Genomic DNA, 8769 nt, shown 5'->3' on the forward strand with positions numbered 1-8769 from the left:
CAAGAGGTACTACCAAGCCTAGAAGTCATATGTATTTTCGCTTGAGAAGTTTGTGTGAAGATTAGGCCAAGGTAATGGGTATGTGCTAGTTGAGTTCTCCTGCCCTTTTGGGTTGCAAGAATTTTGGCTTGTGAGAGGAACTTACCTTTCGCCAGGCAAATGACGCCGTCAACGAAGTCATTAGGTGTGCGGGGGGGTGGGGGAGTGGCAAAAAGGGGGCGTGGGCGGTGGGCGGTGTGTGGGTAATGTCCTTGCAGTTGCGTCTACTTCTGCCGTTGCTGTTGTTGTTGCTATCGCTGCTGGCATTAACTTGACACTTTCCCCATTGCCGTGAGTGGAATGCATTCGGTGCCTGCGTGTCCATGTCCTTCGTCCTTGCGCCAGGATGTGTGCGGAAATTTATAACTGCGAAAGGCACTTGAAACAACCCCACCCTCCCCCTCCACCCCTCACATATTTACTTTGATTGATGTGCCGGCACGAAATCGCCGAGGATAAAATATGGCTGGCTCCACTCTAAAACGGAGTCTTAATTATTTGCCGAAGCATCCGGAAATGCCCGTAATTCCGAACTGTCTGCAGTGGTCAAGCTGGAAGAAGAAGAGTTATGCCCCAAGTACATTGGGGTTATCCGCATCCTGGAAGATTAGGATTAGTACCCAAACAAGCCATACAAATTGTATTTAACTTTTTGCATAGAAGTAACTACTGTTTAGTTTTAAAAGTTCGTATGATGGACCTTTTATGGCTGATCAGATGTCCTTCTTTTTTTTTTAGCTGCGCCTGTTGCCAGGACTTGCCGGTCGGTCCACTCGAATCAGGTTCCTAAAATGCAAATCGTGCTGAATTGCATTTTTCAGCAAAAATGCTCGGGGAACCCAACCCGCGAGTTTCAGCCACTGGACTTTTGCTGTGCGAGGCGTTGATAAATGTGCCGAGGAGCATCGGCTGAGCGGCCGGAGGATGTGGGCGCTGACATGGTGTGGCAATGGTGACCGAAAACGGACCATGGCCAGTGTCAGTGCCACTGATGCCGTTAAGTGCGACAGAAATCCACTGAGCCGCATAAAAACGAAAGCGTGAAAATGCCAGCGGCCAGCTAATAGAGGAGTCTGCCGTTCCGGCTGGCACCACCAGAACCATGCGAGCCACCAGGAGCATCGGGAGCCACCAGGACCACCAACCACCATCACCACTCAGATTCACATGCAGTCGCCAGCGATGGAGGCATTCATTCCAGTGTGGCCGGCATTTTTGGATCATTTTTCTTAGTTTTTGTTGGTCCTTTGGTTTCTTCGCTGGCAACGTTGTTGACAATTTGTCGACGTGTCAAAAGAGTCAACGTGAATGTGACAAGTGACGCTGACGAGACAGGCGCCTACCCATCCTCCATCCTCCATCCTCCAATCTCCGCCATCCCAGCCTCCAGCTCCTGGTCGAGATCCTGCTACTGTTCCTCTTTCTGTTCCGGCTGCTTTTTCGGCCTACTCTATCGCAAAGGCTTTTACACATTGCCTTGGTTTTCAAAAAAATGTTTTCCAACTTCTGCAAACTTTCCAACTTACGATGTTAACTCCAAATGATGAAGCGCTGTTTATTTAATTTTATATTCCTGCAGTAAAGTGTGGAACTATGAATGCGTCATCCAGCTGACTTAATTATTATTATTTATATATATTATATTATATAACTTGTATTTCAAGAGCATAAGTGCAGCACAGTGACGTCAATTTTTGGCCAGATGATGTGGCATACGCGATGGATTCCTGTGACGGCGTCGAAAATTAATTTCACCCTGATTCCTCGAGGGCGAGGAGCAACTCTCGACATTTGGTCATAAACGGCATAATTGATATATATACGACTGCATATGGGAGCGTGTGCGGATAAAGCTCATCAAGTGCTAACAGCGGTCCACTGTCCACTGTCCATCGTCCACTGGCCCCTTGTCACTAATTACATGCATGTCAATTTTTCGCTCATCGTTGCATCGTCGCGCTGGGATTGGGCAATGGGCAATGGGGATTGGGATGGGCATTGGGATCGGGATTGCTGGGCGGGCATCCCCGCAGCTCCGGGCAGCTGAAAAACCAAACATATTTGGACAGTTTGTGGGCGGATGGCGGCCGTGGCGTCCATTTGGCGCCCAAGCCATCTGCATCTGTCCATCGGATGCGATGCCATGCAATGCAACACCCTTAACGATGTGCAACGCGGCGTATGCGCAATATTTTACAATATTTTGTACACTTTTTCTCTTGAGCTAACGAGAAAAATTCGATCTGCTTGCCAGGCTCACTGTTATTTTGTTTTTTTCTTTTCTCAAAAAGAAAAGAAGACAAAACGAAGCTGTGCAACGTGTCGTATGCGCAATATTTTAACCTGTTGCTTGAATTACCCATCAATTGTTGCAGAGATATAACTGATTTTAGATTCAAAATCTGAATAATCCATAAAAAAATATAATAGCTGAAGAGGAATGCTTACATATTACCAATTCAGAACTCAAAACTCAGAAGAGCAGAGCATTGAATGCCTCGGCTTGCAGCTTTTCTCTTACTTTATTCAATTTTTCATTATTTGCTGACAGCTGTCGGTAAATGGAATTGTTTATTACCTGTCGTCTGCCCCTGTTCATGTCCAAGTCCATGTCCTGCCACCTGTTCCATCCCATCGGCGCCCAACGGAGCCCATTGCCCATTGCCCTGCCATCCCATGGCTTCCCTTCCAGCGAGCTGACCACGTGGGTGATTATCATAACGTTTGGACTAACCCGACTGCTCCATCAACTGCCAGCTGAATGTTGACAGTTTTGGTTAGCACAACAAAACGCTATTGTGGACTAACAACGGCGCTGCCCTGCCAGCCTGATAATGATAATGATGGATGTGTGTGCAGAAATCAGGAGTTGAGGGCCAGCAAAAGGGTTTAATGGCCAAATGGGGCAACTGAAATGTGGAACGTGTACTGCGGGATTACGGGGCTTTAAATTGAACCCAATTTGAATCGCATTATCAATGCGTGTTCATTTGGAAAGTTCCGTTGCGAAAAATTATTGAACAAGGCAATGCGAAAATTCGATGATGAATTATGGCGCACGTGATGTATTTATGCTATTTATGCCTGGAAAATTTAACAAAACAGCCAACTTGAATGGTTAGAATTTATATATGATTTAAGGCCTAAAATCTTGCTTACTGCTTACTGCTGACATCGATTCGTTTGGACCTCAGACTGCAAATGCATGCGACACCCTTTTTCATGGCTCCACAGGCAATCCTGCCACCCAAAAAAGGAGTCTAATTGCCAGTGCCAAAGTGCCAAAGAATGGAGAGGAGGTGCAAAAAGAAGCGAGAAGAAAGCCGACCTGGCAGCAGCTGCTGCCTGCCTGCAACTGCAACTGCAACGGCAGCAACACCAGCCACATCTGCAGCAGCAGCAACTGAAAAAGCAACAGCAAAAGCAGCATCGTGGACTTGCAACATGAGAACCAATTAAAGACATCGTTGGTGTCGACGACGGCGGCGTTGCTGGCAAACGTCAACGTCGAAAACTAATTAGCATAACAAGCGGCAGCAAAGCGAACCGGGGCCCAAACTCCGCTCCAAAACCGAACCGGAGACTCGGAACTGGAGACGGAAGCATCGCTGGTCACCAGGCGGCTGGCGAGGCGGAGCAGGAGGATGCGGATGTGGATGTGGATGAGGTGGATGGATGCAGCTGGGCCAGGGATGTTTGTCGATAAGAGGTGTAAACAAAGAATATCGAAAATATCGTTGCATAGCTATCGAAGTTGCAGCGATTTCTGTGATAACTTGGAGTTTAGTTGAAAAGATCACTCAAATGCAATGTTGGTCACACTACACTGCGATTTTATGTTTTAAACTTGCTAGCTTTAGTCACACTGCACATATTTAATATTATTATTTTGTTGATTATCAACTTATTTGCAGCATCCCTGTTGGCCGAAGGCCAATGGCAAAATCTCGTCCAAGAAGCAGACCAATGTGTGGGCTCCTCAAATCAAAAGTGCGCCCCTGGAGCCACACACACATGCACATACATATACATTCATATATAAGCAAATACAATTACAAGGCGGTCCGCCCACAACTGCACGTTGCAATCGCTGGCCACGCCCACCGCCCAATGCCGCCTACGCCTCCGCCTCCGACTGGCATTAATAAACTGTCGGCATAAATAAAAGGCAACCAAAATGTAGGAGGAAAGTCTTGGCAAATGGGAAATGCCATCCCAGTTGGCGGGGAAATGGGAGAGGCTTAGGCGGAGAAAGGCGCAGAAAGTGCGGGGAAAGTGCGGGGAAAGTGGAGGAAAATGGGGAGCTTGGTCAAAGCGTTATGATTTATTCGCTAATGGCACTGAAAAGAAATCAAAGAAAATGTAATAGATATTCAGTAAGCACACTAAGTAACTAATTCGTACCTTAAGCAACTGTTTAGTTAACAAAGCAAATTACTAGGAATCATATTGCTGATTACATCACGAAAGAGAGACCATTTCTTTCAGTGTATTGCCCGCAATGACATCGATGCTGCAATGGCGCTTTCTTCCGGACGCCAGAATGCACAACTAGCGCCACGATTTTTTGGCTCGACTTGACTTGGTCGGAATAATAAAGGCCATGGCAGTGACGGCTCCTAGCCGCCCGGGTAACTGGTAGGTTCTGGCCGGGACTTGAGTCTTGGCCTCGATGCTGCCTACTGCGTCCGCTGCGGCGGCGGCGTCGCATGTTTGTGATGGCGACGAGACAGCCAGCGAGACAAGCTCAAAGGGATTAAATTAAAATTTCCTTTGAGTTGTGTTTTAATTACTTCCTCTCTGGCAATGAAAACTGTCTCAGACGCGCCCACTCCCAGCCGCTGGCCAAGATTTTGGAGTTTGCCAAAAGTTTCCAGGGGGGGGAGCGGGAATCAGACATCTGGCTGCAGTGGGATCACTGCAAATTAGGCAGGGATCAGCGCAGGATTTCCGTTTATTGTGAGGCATAGCCCAAAATCGGTTTCTCAAGGATATATGTACCCAAGGAAACAGCAAAGTGTAAAATTCAATTGAAGCAGTGCTGGAAGAGATGCATACCCAACCAAGATCTCCGAACTGTGGGCAACCCAAAATGGCAGCCTTAATCCTGTTTGGAACATTAACGGCTTAACGCTGGCCAGATGATCAAGTGAGTCCTTTTCGCAGTGCCCTTAACCCTTAACCCCACAAAGCCCAGCAAAGCTGCTTTCCGTTAATGGCAACATCCGCACTCGCATCCGCATTGGCATTCGCAGCACGCATAGATACATTTACATCTGTGCGCTGCATTGCCATTCGCATCCGCAAACGTATCTGTAGCCGAAGCGGCGAATGCATCTGTATCCTGTATCTGTATCTGCAAATGTATCTGGAGCTGCGGCTTTATCCCGCCAGCGATGGCTCATTCATTCTTATCAGCGTATGGGGGATTTGTCGCCTTTCAAGACAGACAAACAAATGGCAAATTAATTGCCCGCCCGCCGTCGTGAATGGGACGACCACTTTGGTCTCCGAAAAGGCGGACTGCCATCGATTGTTTATACGAGTATATTTATTTATTTATGCCGCCTTCGATTGGCTACAATTGTCGCTTATCTGCGTGGCGGCGTGGCAGGCGATCTGGGCGCGGATGTGGACGCGGATGTCGATGCGGATCCATGCTTTCCATGAATTTCGTGCCCTAGTCGCCCGGCGAATGTTTTGCATATCGGAATCGGAGTCATCGGGTAGGTGGAATTCGTTCCAGGGGGCTTTGCATACATTTTCCCTGACTCAGCCCGGACAACATATTTTAGGCTCTCCATTTCCATCTCCATCCGCAGCCACATCCACATCCACATCGCCATCGCCATCGCCATCGCCAATCTCCATCTGACTCCGACTTGCTTCCCAATCGCTCCGCCTGTCCCGCTCAGCATGGAATTTATTTGAGCAAATTTACGAATTATTGCCAGAGTCCTTGTTGGAGACGAAGTCGCTGTTGTGCACTGAAAAAAATTATTCCAATAAAATGATTGAAAGCTAGGTCATTTAAATAATTTAACATTTTCAGAGACATCATTAATATCACAAATAATATAAACAAAATATGTTGTTTTCCTTAAAAACCTTTTCTTTTTTCAATTTAACTAAATATGTACATATAATAAATATATAATAATATTTATAATAATAATATATAATAATATTTATAATAATAATATATATATAATATTTATAATAATAATATATAATAATATTTATAATAATAATATATAATAAAATTTATAATAATAATATATAATAATATTTATAATAATAATATAATATAATAAAATACCTCACATATTTATCGTAATATTTGCATTCGAGTTCCAATTTTTCGCAGTGTATCTGGAGACGTTGGACATCTATTACGTTGGCCATTTACATTTCACAATTGCCTTGTTGGCATCTTTTGCCCCGTTTGTTATGGCACTGTTCTGCTTCCTTCGTCGCCTCTTCCCCTCCCCGCTTCCTTCTCACATTTCTTTCGCTTTGTTCTTTCATTTTTTAATGGGCTTTCGAGTGGGCGTGGCCCAAGCAGATTTCGCACGCCGTTCGTGCTGGCCGCATATATCTGTATATATGTACATACATATGTATATACATATACATATACATATAATGCCATATGCCCTTTGAATGCTGAGTGGATTTCGGGCCAAATTGAGGACAGATATTACGAGGCATGCATGAATGGAAGAATATTATTAACTTATGTCCATAATAAAGCATATTAATAGGTAATCCAGCATGATGCCAGCTCAGAATTTAACCATCGTATTACGAACTTGGCTGAAGTCCCGCAAAAATGTTTATCAAACTGACTGCAGAGTGCGTCAATTTAACCTTATGATTAATAATTATTAATAGCAATTCTTTTATTATTTAATTATCTTTCTTATTTACCTTTCACTTAGTGTGTAATTAATAATAAAGTAATATCTTAATTTATCAAACTTTTTTATGTATTTTTTCGTTTTGTTGATGAGCAAGATCAAAACTGAGAGAGCGAGATCGCAGATACAGCTTCAAAAGCTCAGCCTTAAAAGCTCAGCAACCGTTATTTTGATGCGCTTTTAATGCGCTCTTTTGCTATTGCATTGAAAGATCTCTCGCGCTCTTCTTCTTCAGTTCAATTTTTGTTACAAAGGGTTGCAGGTGCGCAAGAAAATCAATTTTAATAATATAAAAAGTTGTTTCGCGTTTTTAAATTGTTCGCAACATGAAAATACGACTTATTAAGCGATCGCCGTGCTGCGTTTTACACAAATATATAAAATACATGTTAGAATAGCCAGGTAAATGCAAAAATGCAAAAATGCAAATGGCGCTCCGCGGGGCAAGCGAAAATGTGTGCAAACGTACAAAATGCAATAAAACATTGATATTTCGCGTTGTTTAAGTGTTCGCAATATGTTAATACAAGTTATTAAGTGATCGCGATGCTGTGTTTCACGCAAACACATGGAAAATATGTTAAAATGAGCAATTAAATGCAAATATGCAAATGAGGCTCCGCGGGGGAATGTACATGTGCATGTACATACATATGTATGTATGTATGAATGTAGGAATGTGTATACATACGTGGTGGGTGGCCTGGAAGTTCAGCGTCTTGTGAAATTCGAATGCAATTTGAAAAGTGTGGTTAAATCGGGAACTTTTTTTTTTGTTTTTAATGTGATGTGTTGCAGTGTAAGAATAAGTGTTTTTTTTTTAAGTGCATTTACATACAAATGTATATGGCCTAATAAATTATTAATGCCATAAAAAATCTTAAGTAATTTGAGAAAGCAAGGTAAGTGGCGCTTATAAAATATTTAATATTGTTATTTACTCATCATTAGTACTCAATAGAATTTAACATTTATTAAAATGCATGTATGTACTGTATGATTATTAATATGCATATTAAGCTGCAAAATGAAACAATTTGTGGAAATCCACTCTTTATAGTTTTAAGTTTGTTTCAAATTATAGCGCAAACGTAGCGTGTTTATTCTGAATACAATTGCACAATGTACGATTATGAAAACGTTGCTTACTTTACATCGACTTTAGCCGATTAACGAGCTCAGTTCTCGATTCAAAGTCGATGATAAGCTGCTTCCCCATTTTTCACGGTACAGTGGCTCTCATGTTTGCCCCGATATCGCAGGATACCGAAGATACCCAGCATAGGCAGGCAATATCTTGCACAACAAGGACATGTACCAATTGGCCCGCCCAAAGGGCTCAGTGGGCTGGGTGGGGGGTGTGCGGACATGAAAGATGTAAATCAAATCCAGGAAAAATGAGACCAACAAAAGGCGATGAGGGAGAAGGAGGTGGGTGGGGGTGCAGGGGAGTAGGGGAGCAGGAGAGCAGGCTGCGCCAGCCAGGACAATTCAATCGAAAGGGCATGGCAGATGACAGGACGAGAGTCCTGCCGCATCCTGGGGGCTAACCCATGGCAATGCCAAAGTCGAGGACACGTCAAGCAGCCAGCTCACTCGATTGAGGTTCCCAGCTTCCAGGTGGCAATGGGCTATGTGAACAACGGATTTGGATTGGGACAGGAATTGGGCAAGGGTAAGGTGGTACTGCCAGAGACTTCTGCGCTTCCGATGGCTCATAGTCAGACAGAGGCACAAACTGCCAATTAACCAAACAAAGAAGGCAACAAAAACAAAAAACGCAGAACGCAAGTTAGATTTTCAATGAAAC

This window comes from Drosophila simulans, chromosome X (genome assembly GCF_016746395.2).
Source record: "Drosophila simulans strain w501 chromosome X, Prin_Dsim_3.1, whole genome shotgun sequence".
Classification (NCBI taxonomy): domain Eukaryota; kingdom Metazoa; phylum Arthropoda; class Insecta; order Diptera; family Drosophilidae; genus Drosophila; species Drosophila simulans.